The sequence below is a fragment of the Somniosus microcephalus genome, chromosome 10, assembly GCF_052327205.1.
Source record: "Somniosus microcephalus isolate GS21.2 chromosome 10, FLI_Smic_1.0, whole genome shotgun sequence".
NCBI classification, from domain to species: domain Eukaryota; kingdom Metazoa; phylum Chordata; class Chondrichthyes; order Squaliformes; family Somniosidae; genus Somniosus; species Somniosus microcephalus.
In genome coordinates, this window is record NC_140996.1 from 199,737,189 (window position 1) to 199,750,241 (window position 13,053).

Here is a 13,053-nt window from a genome sequence, read left to right on the forward strand (position 1 = left end):
ATATCTCAAAATTCATTGGACAGTATCCATAGTGAACCAGCTTACCTAAAATAAGCCACTGCTAAACTCGGCAAAGGAGCACTTTATGTGGGACAATTTTAGTTTACACTCGTCAATTGAACAGGTCATTGCTGAAGGAAAAATTTTAAAATTACCCAAAATCTTACAGTGAAAGGTTTCAAACTAATGAGGGATGACGTGTACCGATGAATTTTGTGTGTAAAGTATTTACCCCAACAAAGAATGTTCCTCTTTAACTGCTTCCTGCTGCTAGATGAGTTATCACCAGACTGTGCCTTTTACATGCATAGATATAACAGCTCTGCTGAGGTAACTGGCAGGTTTACTGAGACTTGATGAGTATGCCCGACACCAAATCAGCTGGTAATATTACCAAGTGTCCACTCAAATTCTCCTTTTTGTACTCTTACTATTAACTATAAATTTGATGAAGATCGGTCAAGCCCAGCAGGACTATATCTGGGCTGAAATACTACCTGCATCAATTTTTTCTAAAATTGTTTGATAAATATGCATGTTCCCAATAGCTTATACAAAACCTCTCTCTTTTTTAGTACCATATATTAATTCAGTTGCTCTCGTGTCCTGCTTATAATAACTCCATGCTCCCACCAGGATCAAATTTTCATAAGAGACATCACAACACTGCATTCCTGGTAGATTATTTTCCATAAATAAATAAAGCCTCCTGTTTACACATGGCTTGAAATGAAGGAGAAACTGAAAAATAACTGCATTTTGGTCAAGAGCTCCTGTAACTTCTCTATTGCAAAGCTAAAGCTATATTTGTTGCTTAAATTGCATCTTAAGAATACTGGAAATCGTATTTTCTTCCTGCAAAAAATATTAAATTACAACTAACAAGAACAGCACAATGGGGGAATGAAAATCCATCTCTCCACATAAGCTATGGGAGTAATGTGTGGGCAGCCAAAATAGGTCTCGCCCAGGATAGCTTTCAGATGTGCATTTACACTCCACTGATTCCCCTTCCCCTCCCAAGCACCCCACCCCATCCCCTTAGGAAGCACTTTTTCCACACAAAGGGTAGTGGAAATCTAGAACTTTCGCACCCAACAGGCTGTGGATGCAGGATCAATTGAAATGATCAAGTCTGAAATCAACAGATTTTTATTAGGTAGGGCAAGGGATATTGGATCAAAGGTGGATAAATGGAGGCGAGGTACAGATCAGCCATGATCCAATAGAACTGACAGCACACGCTCAAGGGGCTGAATGGCTTACTCCTGTTCCTATGTTCCTAATTCCAATCCCGTCTTCACCCAACCTCCACACATGCACTTGGTTGACAAGAATCACTGGAAAATGTTGAATCAAGGAAGTGAGAACCCTGTTGAATTTTCCCCGTATCTAACCTGGGGTCACCAAGACAAATTATGGTGCCTTCACCACTGCCGCAGTTCAGAGCAGCTAATTCTGAAGAGACCGGGGACTGAACCTGGGACCTCACAATCTTTATGCCGCAGAAGCACACCAATTGGTGCATTTTCCCCCACTGAGTAATATCACCCACGAAGCCATCTGGCATATATTGGTCAGGTATCTGACACACTTTTTAGGAGAGCTTGAGAATTCATCCAGTTTGGCAAGGCAGCAAATTAGCAGTGTGATAGGGCCATACATGTTGGTTTTTCAAAGTTCAGGGTGCAGTAGATGGCATGCACGTAACATTGCAAGTTCCTACCATTAACCCCCTCAAATTTCTTATTGAAAGGGGTACCACTTGCTAAATGTCCAGATTGTGAGTGACAGGTGCAAAGAATCCTTCATACGAGTGCCAGATTTGCTGGAACTTGGCATGATGTATTCATCCTCAGGAATTCTGCCCTCCTTGAGCTCTTCCAGGGAGATAGTCAAGTGAACAGATAGCTTGTGGGTGACAAGGCATAGCCCTTGCTGTCGTGGATAATGACTCCACTAACAGTTACAAGAACAACAGCTGAGAAGCACTACGAGGCACATGCCTTCACTAGAATTGTCACTGAGTCAAATCTCACTTATGGCAACTGGTACCCATGGAACTGTGCCCTATCATGAGTCACTGTCTGCAAGGGGCAGGAGGGAAAGCTGGAAAAAGACAAAACAAAACATCAGCAATGGTGCGGAGATTAGAAATACAAAATATAATGTTCTACAACATGTATACTACACTCTGCTCAAAATACAAACAAGGAATCTTATTTCATTGGGCACCATTCAAGATGGGGAAATGAGATAGGCAACATTTTATAGAGAATGGACATAAAGGATGGCTGGGAGTATGTTATTTGTCAGCATTACATCAAAGAGAGCTGGATATTCATGAACGAGAGAATTTCAAACACTTTCTATGTTACCTGAACTCTGAGACAATTACATCTTTCACCACACTGCCAAGCACTATGTATAATATACCTACAGTTTTATATCATTTATCTTTTGAGGGTTTCCTATTAAAGTATTACCAACAGGACTGACATCTTCCATTACTGACACTAACCACAACCATTCTGGCAGTCAAGTTTTTCCATGCAGATCAGCGTTGTGTGACAGGAAGGCTCTTTTACAAAATTATTATGACATTAAACCAGGGCTATAGTGTGGTCCACTGACAGGAAGAGCCAGCTTTACTGAAAAATAACAATGTTTTACACTGTAATACTCCCCATATATTCTATAGATAGATGTTCCTGAAGGGAACGGGCTTTTAGCCGTTTGTCTTTATAAAGCATATTTTTGTTGGGCAGAAAGCAAAATACTACAGATGCTGGGAATCTGGAATATAAACAGAAAATGCTGGAAACACTCTGCAGGTCAGGCAGCATCTGTGGAGAGAGGAAGCGCATGGTTAAGGTCTCAGGTCGATGACCCTTCATCAGAACGGGATAGGATTCTTGCACCGTTTAATGTTTGAGACAGAATATTTGTGAAAATTATTTCAGACTTCACTACTGTTCCATCTTGCATATTATGCCAAATCAGCCCGAGTTTACATGTAGAAATTTCTGTTCCCTTCAACAGAATTCCTGCGGATTATGCATTTCTGAGCTGTTTGACTCCACAATTTTTCTCTGCTGTCAACAGTACTCATTGAAGTAATGAGCTCCCAGAAAAAAAAGGCGTAGATATTTGAAAATATAACTTTAAAATAAACCACAATTACACTTTATTTAGAGTATGGCTGATCAAGTTTTCCCTGGTTATGTACAAAAATCCCAACTAAATCCTTTATATGAATTCAGCTGACACAGTGCTTATGTGCTGAGTCATACTCACCCTTTAACACAAAGCCTGTTTCCTCAATCAGTCTAGTGTATATCGGCTTAAAGGTTTTTTTTCAAGATTTGGATTTTTCTTGCATGTGGACAAGGAACTTGAAAACTTGATTTTCTTTCAATTTAAAATATAAACTCATTAAATATTTTATTTTAAACAATCTTTCTGTAGCACCATATTTTAAAATACAATTCCCAAATAAAAACGAGATATTTTGGCATTTAAAGCTTCATTTCTGCTGACTAGGATTCAGCTACCTTGGAACTCTGGCACCCTGGGGTCATGTCAGAAATAGAGGATCACATTGTGGCAAAATGGCCTGTAGGCCCGATTCTCAGTCTTAAAAATGGAAGAGATTTTAATATTCCAAAGGTGCAAAGCAGATCAGGTGACGCAAGAAAGAAAAAAATAGATCTGGGCATAGATAGACTCGGTAATAGTAATCTCTCCACAATTACACACAGGCGCATGAGTTTTCAGAAGCTTCATTAGATTATAATACAAATATAAGATTTCCATCAGTTCTCTTAAAAAGACTGGCATAATTGAGGTTTACAGTTGCCCTGCCTTTTAATAGGATAGGAACATAAATGATAGCCCTTTTAGGTACCATAACCGTGGGTTAGAATGCAGTTACCATCAGGATTATACAGCATATATGAAAAAACAAAATGTTAACTTATAAAAAGCAGTGTTGCCCATTGCTTCAAATGTGGTGATGTGGTTCTGGCACTGGAGCAGTCTAACGAAACAAAAAGGGAAGTGTTCTCCTAAATAAATTCCTAATCGCAAGAGGTACGACAATAGTAAATTCATCAACAATTAAGTTATTATTTTCTTTATATTTTTTTCTAATTTCCCCCTCTCCCAAAAGTACCTGAATCTTGCTGGGATGTGGCTCAATGGCCACCAGTTACCCTCCAGTACCTTGCCCAAAATGGCCTTGGCAGTGAGCATCAGCAGATCCTTGGAGGGCATCAGAGCCAAGCAACAATCCTATTTTCACCCAACAACCACACACATTCACTCTCAAGCAGGAATTGCTGGCTAGCGATCAGAAGCATAAACCCTGGCTGATCGTCCCCCTTTTATATCCAGGGTGCTGAGGCCAACCAAAATGCCACCCAGGTAGCAGTCAGCTAACTCAGCACAGCCTTGTTATTTATTAAGTTAGCTCACGTTTAGGAAATGAAATTAAAGAAAAATAACCGAGTACAATACCTTCACTGTAAAAATAATCCAATAATCATTATAGTTAGAAGGAAACAGAAAAGAGCATCTATTTACTGTATACAGGTAAATAATTTTATTCAAGTCAAGAGTTTCTCTTAAAGCAGAGCAAAAATGAAATCTGGACAATGCACTTATGACATGTGACTACTCCATATCTAGCAGCACAGTATAATTGAGGAAAAAGTCCACCATACATTTAGTTGAAACTATGTTAGAGAGTCAATGCCAGCTTATGGAAAATCACATGAATTATTGCCAACATGTAATGAGTTCTCAACAAATGCCCATTCCCATTAAGTACACGGTCAACAATTCCACAGCAGGCTTACATAACGTGACCTTCTATCTATGGCTAGGTAGTTCTGATGTAAAAGATTTACTGCCATTTGGCGTGTCAACTTGCAACTGAGATTAGTCAAACTCGGTATCAACATCAATGGGACTTCACTTGGTATTATTTCATTATTCAGACCGTATTAATAACTGCAATTTGCAAACAAATTCCATGTACACAGCAGATAAAGTCCCAACAGCCTTGGGTAACTCGCTACTTTTTTTAAAACCACAAAATATCAGTCAGCCTGAACAGAAATAATGTTTTTTTTTCCACAAAAAGGTATGTGTTTAAGCCCAAAAAACTCATTGCTGCCAAAGGTGTTTACAGAGCTGCACATGAACTTTACAGGTACATCAAGGGGCAAGATTTCTTCTGTGCGCTGTGTGCAACACATTCCTAAACTCATTTGTGACGAATGGGTTTGCACATGGGTCTTCCCTCTCCTCACAAGGTTTTTTAAAAAGTGCCAATGTTTCCAGAACCAATGGGCTAGTGATGTAGTCTCAAGATAAAAAAACGACTCCATTTTTTAAGCTTAATTCCTAGCCACATCAGCAAGAATTGATCAAAGAATGAAAACAACAGAAATAAGATGAAACAAAGAAAAGGCTGTGAACAGAAAAATAATAGAAAATGGGAAAAAAAAAATACTTTATCCCAATAGTCACACAAAATAGGTTTGTTTTTGCAGTTGCCATACCCTGATCGGTGATCTTGAGAGCACAAGTGGTTTCTTCTTCGTAGCACCTGAAAAATCTTTACGTGGCCCCAGGATTTCCAGGGGCTTTCCCAAATGGGAAGATCAGGGCCTGCACCTACAACAGGAGCAGAGGCAGGGCCAGGGCAGACATGAAAACGAGGCCGAAAAGGGAGGTTTCCCAGCCCTCTCGCGCATCAGTTTCCTCTTCGCTACATGGCAGGAATACCCAAAGAAATTAGGCCTTGCACCCAAGACCTCCTTTGATCAGAGAGTCTGAGGGGAACAGTCACAAGGCGAGGAAAGCCAGAGAACATAAGGACATAAGAAACAGGAGCACAAGTAGGCCATTCGGCTTGCTCCACCATTCAATAAGATCTTCCACCTCAACTGTCCTACCTGCTTTTTCAGCCTCTCCATGTATCTTCAAGCCAGTCCCTCGTGCTCTCGGGCCCGTTTCCAAGTGCAAGGCTGTGCCGGTTGACGAGCCTGCACTGGGGGTACAAACAGGCCACACAAATGTGCCAGTTCGCCAAATGAGTATGCTCTGAGGCCTGGACAGGCACAGCACACTTCAGTTGCACTACACCTGTCCAGTGTCCAGGGAAAGAGAGAAAGGAATATCAGGGCTATATTATTGCACTTGAGAACCCATAGTATAGATCAACAAAGCTGATACCAGGTCTCGGAAATCTAAGCTATAAGGAATTATTAAAGAAGGCATACTTGTTTTCACCATGAATGGATTTGCTAAAGCTGATCTAGATAATTTGTTTACACTGATGAAGGATTCAAAAATTAGGAGATATAAATCTGAAAATTAGGAGTTAATAGGGAATTCAGGCAGAACCACTTCACACAAGGAGTATCAAACATATGGAATAAGTCATCAGACTAGGTCACTGAAGCAGATAATATAAATGAGTTCCAGAGGTAAGTAGCTGGAGAAAGACACGATTTAAAGGACATGAGGGCAGAAATGACCGTCAGCAATGTTATCATACGGACACTTAGCACACATGTATCAAATTCCTCTGCACTATTTTAATGGATGCATTAGCTCAGGTTAACACCTCCGTTAAAATAACGGAGAGGGGAACTTGATATGAGCGCTTAAGTGTTTGCATCATAACATCGCTGAGAAGGCAGGAAAATAGGGTTGAGATGCACTGCAAAGGTGTAGGCTTATTGGGCTAGCTGGCCTTTTCCTGTTCCTAAAGTGCCTATGAATATGCCAACGGATTTGGTGCAATGCCACATTCTGTGAATTTCTACACTTACAAAGTGCAGCATGATTTGTTGCCCATTTACTGCATTTTGCAAAGACAGTAAAAATGCTGGTTACTGAACATATCTGAATAGTAACAAATCACTTTGTTTTAAGTCACTTGCCTCTACCCATGAATCTGGGACTTCCTAGTCTGTATGTCTGAGTGCACTGCAAAGTGCATTTATCCATGGCAATTTTACAGTCAGTCACAAAACTCCTATTCTAACAACAACTCGCATTTATATTGCGCCTTTAATGTAGTAAAACGTCCCAAGGCACTTCACAGGAGCAGTATCAGACAAAATGTGACACCCAGCCACATAAGGAGATATTAAGTCATGTGACCAAAAGCTTGGTCAAAGAGGTAGTAAGGAGTGTCTTAAAGGAGGAGAGGTAGGGAGGCAGAAAGGCTTAGAATGGTAATTGAGAGGTAGGGAGGCAGAAAGGCTTAGAATGGCAATTTCAGAGCTCAAGGTCTAGACAGCTGAAGGCACGGCCACCAATGAAGGGGCGACGTAAATCGGGGATGAGCAAGAGGCCAGAATTGAGGGAACGCAGAGTTCTCTGAGGGTTGGAGGAGGTTATAGAGATAGGGAGGGTCGAGGCCATGAAGGGATTTGAACACAAGGATGAGAATTTTAAATCTGAGGATTTGCTAGTCCGGGAGCCAATGTAGGTCAACTTGAACAGGGGTGATGGGTGAACTGGACTTGGCGCAAGTCAGGATATGGGCAGCAGACCTTTTGATGAACTAAAGTTCACGGAGGGTGGAAGCTGGAAGGCCGGCCAGGAGAGCACTGCAACAGTCGAGTCGATGAGGGTTTCAGCAACAGATGGGCTGAGGCAGGCGATGTTATGGAGGTGGAAGTAGGCGGTCTTGGTGATGGAGAGGATATGGAGTTGGAAGCTCAGCTCAAGGTCAAATAGGACACCGAGGTTACAAACAGTAAAACAGTGGGGTACATTTTCAACTAGTCACCCAGGTGTAAAACTGGCGCTGGAGATTTTCTGCCTGTTGTAGAAACAGCTCGAGTTTAATTTGCATTGTATAAAGTGGCAGCCAATCCACATCACCAGTTATGCGTCCTAGTAGCAAACTGAAAATCTACATTGCTGATTTGGCTTTTTGCACTAAATGGCAGGTACTGTAAAAACTTCTATCATAACTATAACAGTACTTACACCATCTTTATTTCTACATAATAATGTACAGAAAACACCCTCAATAAATGGACACATTTTTGGATCAATGTTTAGTCACAGGACTAAAAGTTTTCAGTAAGTCTGTGACCAGCCATTACACCACTATTTAAAAATAAGAAATAGGAGTCGGCTATTCAGCCTTTCGCGCATTCTCCGCCATTCAATAAGATCATGGCTGATCTACCTCAACTTCACCTTCCCACACTATCCTCACAGCCCTTGATTCCCTTAATATCCAAAAATCTATCGATCTCTGTCTTGAATATACTCAACGACTGAGCCTCCACAGCCCTCTGGGGTAGAGAATTCCAAAGATTCACCACCCTCTGAGTGAAGAAATTTCTCATCTCAGTCCTAAATGGGCGACTCTTTATTCTGAGACTATCATCACAAAATATTTCACCTTATGTGATTTCCAACATGGCAACCAAAGAGCTCAGTGAGCTACCAAGCTGAAAGTAGATCTTATTGCAATGTTATTCTGTGGTTTGCCACAGATTTTTTTTTCATGTGTTTTTTTCCAATTTTCTCCTCTACTTTTTGAAACCACTAACTCTCGCTAGGTATGGTTCTATGGACACTAGCAGCCCTCTGGTACCTTGCTGAAGGGGTCATTTTTCAGGCGTGAGCCTAGAAACTGAGTCCTTAAAAGTACATGGAGGTTCTAGCTGGTCTCCCAGTGGTAGACTGGCAGAACACCCAGAGAAGTGGTGTAAATGGCTGAAAAATGGTGTTAATGCTGTTTCTTTGGCGGGTTGGCTGGTCTGCTGCCAAAGTTATGGTAGGCGAATCCCTACAGAATTTCAACACCTGAATATTTGTAAACTATTTGACCTTGAAAGGCATCCCAGCCAAGTCAGATGTCAACACATAGGTGCTTTCCAGCTGAGGTCATGAGATAGCGATCTGGAATGGGAAACCTGGCTGATTGTTACCACTCTGGAACCCAGGGGCACTGAAGGTAATTGTCATGTTCCAACTGCTGTGGCCCACAGTTTAGGAATTGAACCGGGAACCTTCTACTCTGCATGGTTTGGTTAAAGATGCTGGTTTTACCCATCCTTGGAGTAAAATAGCATTTGGCTGGCATAAATCGAAGATCTTCAACAGCTCTTTCACATACGTAAAAGGTTACTGCACAAGGTAAGAGCTCACAGGGTTGGGGGTAATATATTAGCATGGATAGCGGATTGGCTAACTAACAGAAAACAGAGAGTCGGGATAAATGGGTAATTTTCAGGTTGGCAAACTGTAACTAGTGGGGTGCCACAGGGATCAGTGCTGGGGCCTCAACTATTTACAATCTATATTAATGACTTGGATGAAGGGACCGAGTGTACTGTTGCCAAATTTGATGACGATACAAAGATAGCTGGGCAAGCAAGTTGTGAGGAGGACGCAAAGGGGTCGATTTTCCCGAAGCTGTCGGGAAGAAGGCGGGACTTCCCCTTTCGGGTTTTTGACCCGCCTACATCGACGTCCGGCCAATCCACGCGATTTTCCCTTGATTGACCTTGTTGAGCCCGCCCAGCGGGCTCAGCAGGCCAATTAAGGGCCACCCGGCAACAGGTGACGTCACAGACTGCAATTTCATCTGTCAAGAGTTCTTGACAGATGAAATATCAGTGTTTCACAGCTGTTTCAAGCTGCCAAACACTGACAGTCTGAGTTCTAACCTGAGTCCTTCTGCACAGACTCAGTTAGAACTCTCAGCAGCACTCAAAGCTGAAGGCTGTCACTTTTCACAGATCGCAGCCATTCAGCTTTAAGTGCCGGCTGAGTGATGGGCTCCCGATGCCTGCAGGAAGAAAGGCTGTTAAGGTAAGTACAGGTAAGTAAAAGTTCTTTACACACTTTAGACACACCTACCTTTGCACTCATGCACCCATCACTCACCTGAGCGCCGACATCGCGACCCCTCCAACTCCTTCAACCTGACGGCCTGCCTGCTCTAACTTGGTGTGGTTTGGAGCCGTCGGGAAACCCACGCGAAACCCCTCAAAATAGGGATTAGGCTAAAAACTGCCTGTTAACAGGCAGTTAATTGGCACTAATCCCTTCCCGCCTGGGGTCGGCGGGTCCCAGTGCGGGGCGGGTACCCGCCGCCTCTGAAAGTTGCGTGGAGCGGGGTTTTGGGCGGGATGGTGTCGGGACCCCCAAATTCGGGAATTTCCCCCCCCCCCCACACGCTTGAAACCCCACCTGACGGCTCCACGAGTCTGCAAAGGGATATAGATAGGTTAAGTGAGTGAGCAAAAATTTGGCAGATGGAGTATAATGTAGGAAAATGTGAGGTTATCCACTTTGGTAGGAAGAATAAAAAAGTAAATTATTTAAATGGAGAGAGACTACAAAATGCTGCAGTACAGAGGGATCTGGGGGTCCTTGTACATGAAACACAAAAAGTTAGCATGCAGGTACAGCCAGTAATTAGGAAGGCAAATGGAATGTTGGCCCTTATTGCAAGGGGGATGGAGTATAAAAGTAGGGAAGTCTTGCTACAACTGTACAGGGCGCCGGTGAGACCACATCTGGTGTACTGCGTACAGTTCTGGTCTCCTTATTTAAGGAGGGATGTACTTGCGTTAGAGGCTGTTCAGAGATAGTTCACTAGGTTGATTCCTAAGGTTGAAGAAAGGTTGAGCCTATACTCATTGGAGTTTAGAAGACTGAGAGGTGATCTTATTGAAACATAAAAGATTCTGAGGGGGATTGACAGGGTGGATGCTGAGAGGATGTTTCCCCTCATGGGGGAATCTAGAACTAGGGGGCATAGTTTCAGAATAAGGGTTCGTCCATTTAAAAACAGAGATGAGGAGGAATTTCTTCTCTCAGAGGGTCGTGAATCTTTGGAATTCTCTACCCCAGAGAGCTGTGAAGGCAGAGTCATTGAATATATTCAAGGCGGAGATAGACAGACATTTGACCTACAGGGGAGTCAATGGTTATGGGGAGCGGGCGGGAAAGTGGAATTGAGGCCAAGATCAGATCAGCCATGATTTTATTGAATGGCGGAGCAGGCTCGAGGGCTAAATGGCCTACTCCTGCTCCTATTTCTTATGTTCTTATGTAATGCCAAAGTGACTGGGTAACCGACAAACAGGGTAAGCAGTGAATTGCAGTCAGTCTCAAATGAAAATAAAAACAAGTTTCATAGGAAGTATTATTTATCACATTCATGAGATTGTTGCAGTTTCAAACTTCTTTTACTTCCAAATTTGGAAGGCCTGGGGAAACGGTTAGATGATGTAACTATGTCATCATGGTGCAACAACTGTGGAAATAAGGTTCACAGTTTATTGTCTGTGAATGCTATTTTTAAAAACTCTCTACTTCAATTATACGCATCTACATCCTAAATATTGCAGTATAGTTTGACCAGAAATAAATAGAAAATACATTTTAAATGTATGCACGCATTCAATTAAGCTGCATAAAATGTACTGTGCATTTACACCAAGCTTACTAAGTAAATGTCAAATATTAAATGTGGTGAGTACACATACTTTTATAATGTAATATTCTGTGTGAACAGACTCCATTATATGTGGTTTCCCTACTATAAAACACTGAATCAGTGTGATTCCCCTCCCCCAACACATTGCTGAGGCAATCCACGCCATCTGCATGGTGAATATTTCAAATTTTACACTTTTCCCATGGTTTAAAAAAACCAAGAGACTCTGAGCATCAAAATAATCATTTTGCATCTAAATGATCCATACTTAAGCACACACAAATGGTGGTCATACCTATCCATGACCTAGTTTCACGAAATAAGCAATTGTTATCACTATATATATATAATTATTACATACACACAATGTGTCATGTGTAAAATCAATACATTATAACCTTGGTGCTTTTGAACACTCCCCGTATTTCACAATTGTATGATCGACCACATGCATATTTCATTCATTTCAGCTAAAACTTGCTTTTGTGTGTGTGTGTGTGTGTGTGGAGATGGGGGGCGTTGGGGGGAAATGATAATTAAACATGAAAGATTAACTCGTTGAGCCGCTACTTCGACATATATAAATATATATATTTGTCCTAATGAACACTGCTGGATTTTAAGGATCCCTGAATGACAGTAATTAATATTCCCAAGTCAGTGAAAGTAGCAGTTAGCAAACAACCCCCATCTCCAAACTGTAAGTCCCCCTCCCCCCACCAGACCAAAACCAGTCAGTTTAACTGCTTTTTTTAAATGTCAGAACAAACAACATGTAACGTCTTCAAAAGTTGTCTAGATCAATGCTGTGTCTATATATAAACATCTTACCTTATACAATGCGTGTAAAAACCCACAGCTTGTTTTCACTTCCACAAACAACGAAAAGCTTCCAACTACTTTTTCTGTTGTTATTTTTTTCTTCTTATATATATGTATATTTTTTAAGGTTAAAAATGAACCGTTCTTCACGTATTACTCATCACCGGGCTATCTCTCTCTCTCTCTCTGTCGGGGTGTGTGTGTGTGTCCGGTCAATATGTGCCTCGGAAAGGCCTATAATTGGGGAAGAATAGTTCGCATGGATGTGTTGATCCTACACTAATGACACCGAAACGATGTGGTGGCGAATGGAAATGTGAGAGAGAAAAAAAAATTATATATATATATATGAGAGAGCGAGAGGTAAAAGTTGATCGCGGAATGGCGTCAGAAGCTGCTCCTGCTGCTGGTTCCTAAAACATTCATTTCCCAGGCTGAGTGAGTGAATGTGTGAACCTGAGAAGCTGAGGAAACGACGACAAGCGGCGGCGGCACAGGCTCGGCGCAGACAGGCACTGAGACACGGCGCTCAGCGCCAGCCAGTGACCTACTAGGGGAAAATCAGCCCTGCCTCCCTCTCTCTCTCTCTCCCCCTCCCCCACAGCCTTCCAGCCCCAGCAGGGCCACAGGCAGAGGAGCTGCACCAGGCCCATCCCCCACCACGCACACACACACACCCTTTCATCATTAATAATAATGCAACCGTCTCATTCACTATACTATATACTTTTATGGTT

General features: G+C 42.1%; 1 protein-coding gene and 1 long non-coding RNA gene across 7 annotated transcripts in view; one reads left to right on the forward strand and one right to left on the reverse strand.

Annotated features, from left to right (window-relative positions):
• LOC147111992 (F-box-like/WD repeat-containing protein TBL1X) overlaps positions 1–12,903 on the reverse strand; it is a 330,596-nt gene extending 317,693 nt beyond the window's left edge. For all 6 annotated transcript variants that reach the window (XM_085999446.1, XM_085999441.1, XM_085999444.1 and 3 more), the window contains exon 1: positions 12,326–12,903. The gene's annotated coding sequence lies outside the window, so the exon portion shown is untranslated. The remainder of the gene's footprint in view (positions 1–12,325) is intronic.
• LOC147111993 (uncharacterized) overlaps positions 1–13,053 on the forward strand; it is a 54,426-nt gene that overhangs the window by 21,971 nt on the left and 19,402 nt on the right. The gene's annotated exons all lie outside the window — the stretch shown is intronic.